At 43.3% G+C, this 12,883-nt stretch overlaps 1 long non-coding RNA gene across 2 annotated transcripts in view; it reads right to left on the bottom strand.

Annotated features, from left to right (window-relative positions):
* Positions 1-971: 971 nt before the first annotated feature.
* LOC148539034 (uncharacterized) overlaps positions 972-12,883 on the bottom strand; it is a 66,052-nt gene continuing 54,140 nt past the window's right edge. For both annotated transcript variants that reach the window (XR_015871315.1, XR_015871313.1), the window contains 3 exons: positions 7,001-7,334; positions 5,709-5,830; positions 972-1,587 (listed from right to left, as the gene is read on the bottom strand). This is a non-coding gene — a long non-coding RNA (uncharacterized LOC148539034). The remainder of the gene's footprint in view (positions 1,588-5,708; positions 5,831-7,000; positions 7,335-12,883) is intronic.

Genomic DNA, 12,883 nt, shown 5'->3' with positions numbered 1-12,883 from the left:
GCATGAGGAGAGCCGCATTCCAGCGCAAGGAGATGATATCATCTCCCAGCATCGGCACTGCACCGATGTGCAGGGTGAACAGCGCCAATCCGGGAATAACTCCAGGTCAGCACCGTGATGTAAAACCATGTTCCAAATCCCAGGTTAGACCCGGAACTTTAGTATAAAAGGTGTATTAATGTTTATTGAAAATACAAATTTCTTCATGACCTAGTTCATCAGTATTTATTTTTATTTCTTAACAGTGGAGCTTACAATTTATATTCCCTATCACATGCACTTTTGTCCATGTACAGTATGTGCCAGTATGTTTTTGGTGTGTGGGAGGAAACTAGAGCACCGTACAAAACCGCAGCAGTTGTGTGGTTAGCGTACACCTCTGTACCAGGCCCATTGTGCAGAGTATTATACTAAGTTATATCGCTTAAATGAGGACCATAGCACCCAACAGCTGACCTCAGATATTCCTAGATCCACTTATACTGCCAAGATAAACTCTTAGAAGCTATTAATTCCCTCTGAATCATGGACAAGGAGCTGATGCCAAGTTTAATGTATATGTGTTAAAAAATAAGCTCTACCAAATACGCCCTTATGCTGAAACGCAGGCACCTGACGATGCACCCAGATCTACCACCAGTAGTATATGTGCACCAGCAGCACATGTGCCAGGTTTACGTCAGATACAGTTACTCGTACATCCAAGCAGGGTTTCTGAGAATCCACCTGGAAAGGCAGACATGATGGAACATGTGTGAGCAGGGCAGCCGAGAGACCGCATCACTATTCTGGTAGTCCGTTATGCAGATGATGCAGGAGAAATACCGGCGACTGAACAACTCCCGACCACGGAAGGTTCAAATCCTGACCCCAGAAGCAGAACAGATGAAAATCCCGACGCTGGTTGCTAAGTACCCTATCCCTCCCCTCTCCCCTACCCTCCCTTGGTGGTGCCTAACCCCAACCTCCCCGCCGTGGTGCCTAACATAACCCCCAGGCCCGCATCGTAAACCAAAGTATCCCGGGGGGGTGTCTTGCCCTAACCTCCCCCCAGTGGTGCCTAAACCTAACACCCCCTCCCCGCAGCCTAACCTTAACCCTCCTCCAAGAGTGCCTTTCCCTCCGGGGCTCCATAAACCTAACCCCCCCATCCGGATACTTACCCGGATCCTACGTTCGGGATTCCGGCATTCGCAATGCTGACGGCGGTATCCTGATCCCCTTCGGGATACCGGTGTCTGCATTTTGCCAGGCGTCAGGATTCCGACTGCCGGCATCCCGTCCGCCGGCAAATAAACTGTATCCCAATGTAGATCCATCCGCTGCGTACTGATGACTCGGCCGTGTATATCTGATGGTTATCTGCAGGTTGTTCTGCTCCCGGCGAATAAAATCTATAATGATATTAGGCTTTGATGGTATATTATCGTCCGATCCCTGTGCACGAGGACTCCTGGAGCGTAATCTCTCCTCTGTTGCAGTCCTCTGTGGTTCCCATGCTCTACGGCTATTATCTGCTGCGCCTCTCATACAATGTCGCCTGCGGGCTGAACGCACTCTCCAATATAAAAACCTGATAAGGTTCATCTGAAAAGATAAAAGTTATATTGTAGCTATAGTAATAACACATAGATAATATATAAACATCAATAAATGTTGATCAGTAACATGAGCTGCAGCAATAATAATTTGATTTATTACCTGTTAACAGTGTTAAGGAGAAATGAATTGCTGTATGATGTAATGCCATACATCACTGTGATGTCTGGCTGCGCGCGTTACCATCTGTTACGGTAGACAAACTTTGCTAACTTTCCTGGGATATAAAGCTGAGCGAATGTACAGATAACTCTAAGTACCGTCCATGTGTCACACAGAATAACAAGTCTTACATTGGTGTTACTGACCCAAACAAATAACTTACCATGTTGTCTACGCCATCCTCTCTGATTCTCCAAAAGTCGTCACAATTCCCTTCTACTCATGTTGTACAAGACAACACAGGCACCTTCAGCAGCCAGTATAGGGAGAGAAGAAATGCCACTGATGTTCCTGTGCTCTGGTGTTTTATACCTGGCCCTATGACATGTTTTATACTATAATGGATGACCAGCACCTGAGCATAGTGACAGCACTGCCGCCAAAATGGAGGAAACCAACTGCTGAGTATCTGTATCTCCATGAATGGCGCTGACTATTGCTTCTGACTAGTGCAGTGATTCCCAACCTCAGTCCTCAAGGCACACAAACAGTCCTGGTTTTAGAGATATCCATGTTTCAGCACAGGTGGTTAAATCAAAATAACTGAGGAACTAAATGAGTCACCTGTGCTCAAGTATGGCTATCCTTAAAACATGGACTGTTAGTGTGCCTTGAGGACCGTGGTTGGGAATCCCTGGACTAGTGTATACAATATATCCACAAAGCCTCACCCTCTACCCCATAAGCAGAGTGAGGTCTGTAAATTGGGATTGTTGCGGTGCAGATGTGACACATGGTAAATTAGCATCTCTGTCCCATCACTAATTTCCCAGCTTCCTCTGATATCTAATCACTCCCATAACATTACTCAACTATCTGCAAAACCAAATTCATGTGCTCCCATGTATAATATAATTATGTGCTGTGATGTTTATTTTTCTGCTGCTGCAGCACAAAAGGTAAATGTAATTTGAGCAACATTGTTTCACAAACTAACAGTAACCGTGACAACCCCAAAAGTCTGATTGTACTATAGTGAATACTGTACACAGACTGCATTTGCATGCCACATCCCTCCTCCGTCTCGCCTCTACAAGCGTAAGAATGTACAAGTAGCAAATCTGCATATGGATGTAGGAGTACGTCTTTTGTGTCGGCTTGCGCAGTACAAATTTGCATATTTTACGCAAAAAGCAAACGCTGGTATGCTAACCGTCCCCCTCTCCCTACCCTAACCCTCCCTCTCTGGTGCCTAACCCTAACCCTCCTCCCCTAGTGCCTGAACCTAACCTTCCTCTCCCCACACCCTAAACCTAACCCTCCCCCCTTAGTGCCCAACCCTCCCCCAAGTGCCTAAACCTAACCCTCCTCCCCACACCGTTACTTACCTATTCTGACCGGCGTCGGTATTATGGCGTTGGTAATGTAAGCGTCGGCATTCCGACCACCGGGATGCCGAACGCATACCATGCCAGCCACTTTGGAACTCTATAAATTGTATAGTGTTGACCAGAAAGATCTCTGTATTTTATATAGGTCACCACAATGCTGTGTATATAGTTCACTAGAATGCTCAGTGTATTACCTATCTCCCACCAGGTTGTTACCTGTATTGTATGTAGATCACTAGGTCACTAGAATGCTCTCTGTATTGGACAGAGGTCTCTAGAATAGTCTCTGCATTGAATAGTAGCAAGTGTGTGATGGTAGGTATTGCATTTATATTTAGCTCCTTGATATAACAATTTTGTATATATATCATTGGCTATATAAAAACACACCCACATTAGATAAACCACACGTGCATATGTTTTGTCAACCCTTTTTGGCACAGATGGAGCCATGAGTAGGCAGATGAAAAAAGTCTAGATCCTCTGCTAGGAACACTACCACTGCCCGGACACCAATAGGGAGATGTTTCAAATCTTCGAGAGAGATAGTGGAGAAGTTGCCTATAGCAACCAATACTGTCATTTTATAGATCAGTGACATGCAACCTGATAGACTTCAGGGACTGCATTTGGTGGTCACACAACCTTCAAAAGGGCTGCACGTTACTCTTAATCTCAGTAACTAAGTTAAATTAATAATAAACAAAGGAGACACCTATCTGTAATAACATAAACAAGCACTACAAGCTACAACAGACAAATATGACAATAAAGCAGGAAGGAGTTGGGGACTGTAAGTGAAGGCTTGGAGGGTCGTATATATGGCCCCAGGGCCGGTTGTCCATCACTATGATAGACTTTTCCACTTTAGGTATGAAACATCTCTCCTAATGGGTGTGATGCTTAGGAATTTGGATGCGATGTATTCCGCCAATGATTGCATGCATACCGGCGTTTAGTAACGCTGTATGCATGATGATTTAAGCGAAGGACAGTTTACCCAATAACAGCTGACCTTTGCAGTGTGAGGACTTCAGGGTTTATGCCGAAGAAGACCGTTAGCTTCTATTAGGCAATGCCATCTAAAGATGACTTTGCCTATCAGTACCAAACTCCAGAAATTTTCACTTTCCAAAGCTTGGTGCATACGGGAAATATGGTCAAACCTCTGAAACCTGCATTTTCGGAGGTTTGACCGCATTTTTCAGCATAGTGCATCTCGTCCAATATATTGATAACTAACTGAAGTACCCGGCGTTACCGGGTTTAAATCTTCAGGTTATTAAGTTTTAGTAAGTGTTGTCATCCAAATCCATCCAGTGAAAGGCCCAGAATATGCTCAACGGATCAAAGTTCTGCGGAGTGTACACCAACGGGGGGTCCAACCGGGACCACAACCTCCTAGTATGTCTTCTGGGATCCAATGTTACCACCTTGTGAAGTTTTTGTCCAAATTATGTGATGTCGTCCAAATCCATCCAGTTGAAGGCCTAGAACAGGCTGCCTGGGTCAAAGTTCTGCCTGGCGCACTGCGCCGTGAGGTCCGACTGGGAACCCAACCACTCCATTAGGCATCCCAGACCAATTGCTAACCCACTGTGAAATTTTCAGCCAAATCCAACAAGTGGAAGGCCTAGAACAGGCTCCCAGGTCAAAGTTCTGCCCAGCGTACACCAACGGGAGGTCTGATCAGGACTTTAACTCCCCTAAAACCTGGCCAGGATCCAACTTTACCACCTCGCATTGGTTTCATCCCAATTGGTGTAGGGGTGTCTGAATGCATAACTGGACAGACAGACAAACAAATAAACAGACCAATGAATTTCATATAGAAGATTATGGTGCAATATTTAAATTGAGCCACAAAGCTTTGCCAAAAGATTACCCAAATGCCATTTCTTAATGTGACATGCATGGCGCACTACCCCAAAATCACTTTCCTGTCCTGCAGCCTTTTCCCTCTGCATTCAGATTTCATTACCATGTGCATAGCAATCAGTCTTGTAAATAAATGAGAATTGACTCCTAAGCCAGAATCGTAAAGGAGAGAACTTGTAGATCTGAAGTATTTCTTACAGTTTCTAGTAATTTGGACCAATTTAGATGGCAAGAGCAGACTGCTGAATGCTGAGTTGGCATAAGTAGACAGTACCGGCTCCATCCCATTCCTAAGCACAGATCAATTACAAGCCAGACAATCTAGTGTCACATGTGATTCACAATGTCAGTTTCATGCTAGTGGTAACCATTTAAGAAAGAGCTGTGTTGGTTTTACATTTGATAAGAAATCAGCAGTGTTTGTATCTGTAAGAGGTCCGATCACTGAGTGTGACAGCTAGGAGAGATTGGTACATACTATTAACTGCTTGTCTCTACTCTGTCATGGGCCTATAAGAATTTATTCCAAATGTGTTTTTTCCCCTCTTCAAGCAGGCGGTGAAAATAAACTGTCAGTCTCTATTTACAGCTGTACTAGCTAGAGAAGCTAAAGGATTTTTAGGTCAAATTGCCATTTAATAAATTTCAAAAATAGGAAAAAATAAATAGAGGCGCTGTTTATTGCTCATACGGATAGGGAATAACCTCAGTTTTTCCCCCAATTTCAGGATTCATTACCTGTGATGGCACGTGCCTGACTGCTCCTGACACATGTTCGGGTGTCATGTCATTGTTAGAGGGATGTCATATGATCTCATTTTTGCGTTGCCGGCAACTCCGTGTGTCTGCTTATTACCAACCTAAAAAAAAAATCGTAGAAGAAAAGTTTAACTCTGGATAATGGAATGAAACATAAAATAAAATCAATAGCAAGGAAATAACAGAGAACTGGAAACAATTATATTTAAAAGACAACTTTTAACCTATTTACTAGTATCATAAATGGAAAAAACTGCAAGTACAAAACATAAAACCACGGCTAGGCTGATCCACGGCTTACTCTGCTGCCTCTATACAGTGAGACTGATGGGCAGTGCCCTAAATTGCAGCCACAATTTGCATTCGTTAAAAAGGCCACAATTACAGCCAAATGCAAAGCAGCTTAAGATGTATGCCAGCCGGCAAAAGTGGCATATGTGCTTGTTTTATGCCAGGACTACATCACATACACTTAATCCTCATTTGCATCTATATTTTTTAATAGATATTTGAATTTCGATAAATGCATTCGATATTAGGCTAAAGCCTCTATAATACAGCAGAAACCAATCCATGACTAGTGTACAAAATAAAAATATTTTGCCTAAACACGCACAGAAAAGCCTAATGTATATCTGAGCAAGAAAGAAATCAGTGTCAACAGAGCCTGTGCAAACAGCCAATCACTGGATCAGGTTCTCCAATGCCGGCGACTGTCACTATTGTCATCCGAATTGGCACCTGCATCTGGCCATCAGCAAATATGCATATGTGCCTTTGTCCTGGTCTATATTTGTTTGCACAGAGAGGGCCTATGTTACTACCCCATCCTGCGGCTGCCCTGTCCCAGCTATCTAGGCTCAAAGAGGCGAATGTAGCTGCGGAGGAGATATATTAAACCTCCTAAAGAGTGAAGAATCAGACAAATGGAGAAGTTTCCCATAGCAACCAATCAGCTTCTAGCTAGCATTTATTAAGTACATTCTATTTATCAAGTACATTCTAATATAATAATTGGTTGCTATGGGCAACTTCTCCTCTTGTTCACTTTTCCACTCTGTAGAAGGCTTGATACATCTGCCCCAAAATGATACAGATCTGCACGGGCACATAAGCTTGCACTCCTTGTACTGTGCATGCAGAGTGCTATATAAAGGAATCACACAAATTGGGGCTGTAGTCATTCTGAATAAGCCCCTTAACTAGTATCGCCTAAAAAAGACATGCTAAAAATATCCTCTTATAAGAAAGCAAATGAGTATAGAACATACCTACTCTCCCGGTTGCTGTGGAGGCTCCCAAATTTTCAGGTGGCACCCCGCACACCCGGAAGAGTATCTGGATCTCCTGCATTAAGCCCACTTCCTAGCGAATACGGCAGGATGTAGAGAAAATTGCCAGGAATTGCGGCATAACTGCCGGAAATCGAAGCACTGTATGGAGGGGGCTGTACTAAAAGATGCAAAATAGTGTAATTTAGCCCCGCACCCTCCTCGTGGTCCCACGATTCGTGGCACTTTGCCGTGACGGGGATGGGGCCTAATGACATAGGAACCTGGCCCTGCCCCTCGAAGTGCCCAGCTGTGTTTCCTTTCCGGGCATCTCCTGTAGAGAAGATAATAAAAGTCGGTAAGTATGGTATAGAGACAATTGATCCCAGCAGCGGTTACAGGGAGCTGCAATGCCCTGCCAATCACAAAGAACCACAACAAATTGAATTAACATCTCCACCTATTTTATTTCTTTATGCTAATATCTGTGGGAACTGATTATTGAGCTCAGTGTAGTACTGGATGGTGTCTGACTCCTCCGTCCCCAGATATCTCTGCTGTGTGCTTCCTTCCTGTGCTCCTGGCCACTACTGTAGCTCTCACTAAGCATTGTGCATATCAGTCACCCGAGTTTCCATCCTGTGTTATCCAAACACATTATAGTTTTTACTAGATTACAAATACTAAACGTGTAACAATATGTCACCCAACTACATGCAATAGTCACGGCCTGACAAAAATGCACAAGTGTAGCCCATACCATTGTGGGTCACTGTTGGAGACCTGGCGCATTACTTTCATGCATTAAGTATGATCTGCTCATCATCCAGAGAAGTCCACCCATCATCTGACCACACAGTGGCTAGCACAGAGGTGCAAAGTCTTGCACAGGGGTAATGCTCACTGGACGTGAGTGTGCACTTCTCTGAGGGAAAGTATATTATACCCATTTATTTTAGTTTGGATCTTCACAGAGCATTACTATTATCTCATATATCAGTGGTTCCCAAACTGAGTGCCATTGCATCCTGGGGTGCCACGGTGTACTTACAGAACTGCCACGGATTGGTGGTCCAGGACAAAATCAAATTATGATAGGCAAAACCAGTGCTGTTGACTGCCAACCATAAAATATATGGACAAACATATAATTGACCATAAGGATGACATGTAAGCACAGTTTACTTAATTTAGTAATTTTTGCTGAATTTCCCAATAAGAAACTTTTGACCTAGGGGTGCCGTAAAAATAATGCTGATACTCTAGGGTGCCGCGATTCAAGAAAGTTTGGGAACCACTGTTCTACGTGATTGTTCTGCCATTTAAGGTAAGGCAAGACATTACATTAACCCTTTCTGAAACATATTGGGGGATCATAAAAAAATGTATGTAAGCAGTAGTGGTAAACTGTTCTTATAATGGAGAGAAATTACCTCTATATTGTATTTAAAAAGTGGTTATAATTTTTGTGTAAAAGTGATAGTATTTTTATAGAACATGGAGTTTTCACTATTTTACAGACTATTATTATTATTAATAATAATTATTATTATTATTATTATAATAATAATTTCCCAACATTTAAATAAAATATTCAAGTGTAAAATGGCACTGATTCCAGTACATGTTAGGTTAAATCCATGATACATCAGCATTCCAATGGAAAAAAAACCACTTAAGAGATACGCGTCTCTTCCCATCACCTTCCATTGTAAATCCACTTATACTGCACTAACTCAGTCACTTCATGGATAATAAGTATTTTCTGAAGATCTCTACATATCATAGAAAAAATTACTTTCACAAACTGTGATGTTTCTCCCCCTACCCTCTATCTCCTGGTAGGGGGAGAGATAAGAAATTGTCCAGGGCAAGTGAATACATTTCACACGGTATAGAGCTAATTTTGCATGAGATGTTTCGTTGGGAAATGGAATGATATGTAGATGTGTGTAGATGTGTGTTGTGAAGAGCGAAAAAAAAAATCTAATCTATTAAAAAGTAATATATAGAACGTATGTGATTGACTCTTTAACGCCACAAACATCTGCAGATTATACATTGCCATAAAACACTTAATGCATCGGGACTCTTGAGAAATTTTCATAGCAAAATGATTTCATATGTGTAACTGGCCCAAATTGGCCTGCAATTAATTATACTAGTTACGTTTTAATGCAATATCCAGTGAGTCAGGTGTGATCATATCATACTGTGGGTGGGTCTAGCCTGTGAGAAGCACCCACTCACAGGAGTATGGCATAGCACGCAGCAGCTGGGACAAAAATATTCACTATTAGGATGACAGGACAACCCCATAATATCTGCATTTTTAGCTGGATGTATTTAGATGCTATAATGTAACATAAAAATTAAAGTGCAACAACTTTATTTTGCACATTTCTCATGTAAATAACACATAAATAAGATCTATCTTTTGTTAAAGCATTTTAGGGAGATGGTGAAAGCGACACCTATGAGCACAGCGGTAAAGTGGGTGTGTACTGCTACATCCGAGGGGCGTGTCATAAAACTGACTTACATCCAAATGTAAATGAGCCTCAAAGCAGTTACTAAGATCTATTTGTTGATGAAAACACACTTACTTTTGTAGAAAATGCATATAACCATAGGGATCAATGGGGCAGATGTATGAAGCTGTGGAAAGTGATAAAGTGCAGAGTGATAAATGAACAGCCAATCCGCTCCCACCTGTCATTTTTCAAACACAGCCTGTAACATGACAGTTGTGAGCTGATTGGTTGGTCATTTATCACTCTGCACTTTATCACTTTCCAGAGCTTCATACATCTGCCCCATTGTGTCTTATTAAAAATGCAGGGAAATGATACTAATGATTCCATTTAAATGTATATATCTTTGTTTTTTTTTTATATAACAGTGTCATAATGGGGTAAGGTGTAATCAGGGAGATTGCTGGACTCTTCAGGGAGTCAGGGAGATTGCTACTATTTCAGGGAGTCTCCCTAACAATGAGGGAGAGTTGGCAAGTATGAGATAGATGAACGAAGAACATAAATATGACATAGCATAAGGTCATCTTAAAACACAAACATTCCACTGCTTATATCCTAACCCACTGCTCCATGCTTCTTCCTCACTATCTGCCCCATCTGTGTCGCCCCTGTCTGTCTACCCCTCCCCTGTAGAATGTAAGCTCTCGCGAGCAGGGCCCAGGTCCGTCATGTGCTTCTCCTTCCCCTACTTATACTATCATGCAGGGGCGTTGAGAGCCTAGCCGGGGAGGGGGGCGCTGTGAGCCTCTCGGACCAGCTCAAAGCCAGAGGGGGTGCGAGCAGTCTCCCACTGCTGTGTGGGTGGGAGGAGGGAGGGAGACAGCGGCGCCGGACCCGAGCAACTCTAGCAAGCCCGGGTGAATAGTACCCGCTCCCCCCCTTTCTTGGCACCCCTGCTATCATGTACTCCTAACTCCCCAATTGGCACCTAAAGGCCCCCATACATCAGCAATTGATTGCAGCAATTGTGCAATTTGCAATCGATTGTGTATAAAAATCTTTCCCTTTTTCAATCAATTGCAGATTGCCGAATTGCCACAATCGATTGACAAAGGGAAAGATTTTTATACACAATCGATTGCAAATTGCACAATTGCTGCAATCAATTGCTGATGTATGGGGGCCTTAACACTTGGTTGCTGACGCCCTGCTGCTTGTGTTATGCAGCTATGTTTATTAACCATGTCCTTTTCCTCATTTATGTACTGTGTAAGGCGCTGCGGAACCTTTTTGGCGCCATATAAATGAAGGATAATAATAATAATAATAGTAATAATAATACTGTAGTAAATACATGCAAATTTACACAGCTAAATTTAAGGAGCATTATTCATTTATATATTTATGCAGAATTGTTTGGGCTGACCCAATATAAATGGGAATTGGCTATGAAACATTGAGGCATGAATTTGTTGCTATTAATGGTCCCAATTTTCATTGGACAGTTCTGATTTTTAGGGTTCCCATACTCATTCCTCAAGGAGCACTAACAGTGGTTTCCATGTTTCCTTGTTGGTGCACAGATGTATTCATTACTGGCTGACACATTTTAAAAGATCCACAGGTGGAGCTAATTATTTCACTGCTGATTCTGTGAGGAGATCTAGAAAAGATGCACTGTTAAGGCCCCCATACATCAGCAATCTGAAAACCGCAATTGAACAATTTGAAGATTTATTGCCCGATTTTAGGATTTCCCAATCTAGCAATCTGCGCCCATACATTACAGATCTTTTTCAGTGATTTGCAGATCGATTGCAGCAAACACAGATCTGCCAATCTTGAAAAGCCCATCATTTTACTAGTAACGATCTGCAAATCTGCCGATCAAGTACATACACTAGCAATCTACAGCCCCAATACATCTGTGAAATCCAACATGTTGGACAATCTGATTTAACAATTCCAATCACTTTTTGGTTGCAAACTGCGATCTGTGAAGCCCATACATTGCAGATTTTTATACACAATCTATTGCAAATTGCAGAATTGCCACAATCTGATTGCTCATGTATGGGGACCTTAAGTGCTCCCCTGAGGAATGAGTTTGGGAAACACTGTATTAGTGCATACTTGCTCACTTTTTTTAGGAATTCCAAGGAACAACTGCAAGGGGCGTTGTGCCACAATTCACATCATCACAATCACAGCCCCACCGCCCAATGATACGATTGTCATAATCGTGCAGCAGCATGGTAACATGATGATGATATTTGCGTCATCAGCACAACCATGCAAGTCTCTTTTTCCTGCAGACAGGAAAAGCCAGATGATAAGAATCACGTGATCATAATCTCACCCCTGAACAGTAACCAAGAAAGACAAGTACCATCCCGGGAAGGGTGGTCTACTCTCCTGGAAGTTCGGGAGCTGTCCCCAAAACTATTGAGTCTCCTGAACATTCTGGGAGAGTACACAAATTTGTCATAGTTATTCATTTACTTTGTAATCTGCACTAGTGCAAAAAAATATAATAGGGAAGGAGCATATTCCTATAATGGAGCACAAATTGTTGCACAGGTGGCAAGGGACTACAACATGTGTCATGCTTGCCTACCCTCCCGATTTCTGCGGGAGCCTCCCGAATTAAGATGGGAGCTCCCGCTACCCCGCAATGTATATGCAATCCCCCGCTTTCCCCACTGCCCTGCAGGAAATACTACCTGCGCATGCGCGATGGGGCCTGGGCTTGTATACAGGAAGACGCAGGGGCAGGGAGTCTGTTTGCTAAGAAGCCCGGAGATGCCTCCCAGGTCCGACCCCTGCACAGCTGACAGTCACATGGGCCACACACTGACTGCTGGGAGAGACTGATGCTCCCAGCATTCCCTGGCCAGCCCAGACTTCCCAGCCATAACGGAGGACAGACAGCTGGTGGAGGAGCCTACGCTGAACTGACTGAGGAGCTGTGTGACTGACCAGAGCTCACTGTAGCTCGAGCAAGAACCATGAATGTCAGTGGTGCTGCAGGAGAGGAGAGGTGATGAGAGAGGGAGAGAGTGTGGGTGTGGGGGGTCTATTACTGTGTGTGTGTGTGTCAGTGGGGGGACCATTAATGTGAGTCTGTGTGGGGGGGTCCTATTACTGTGTGTGTGTGGGTCCTATTACTGTGTGTGTGGGGGAGGTCCTATTACTGTGTGTGTGTGTGTGGGGGGGTCCTATTACTGTGTGTGTGTGTGTGGGGGGGGTCCTATTACTGTGTGTGTGTGTGTGTGTGTGTGTGTGTGGGCGCATGGTAATAGATACACCAATAGATGGATCTAGACATGCCTTTTGGGTGGTGCTGGCCAGCCCTCAAACACCGCGCGTGTCGTTTGCTACTTCCGTAAATGATCTCCCTCAAACT

Source organism: Taudactylus pleione, unplaced genomic scaffold (assembly GCF_031769625.1).
Source record: "Taudactylus pleione unplaced genomic scaffold, aTauple2 ptg000032l, whole genome shotgun sequence".
Lineage (NCBI taxonomy): Eukaryota > Metazoa > Chordata > Amphibia > Anura > Myobatrachidae > Taudactylus > Taudactylus pleione.
This window is presented reverse-complemented; position numbering and strand designations above follow the sequence as displayed.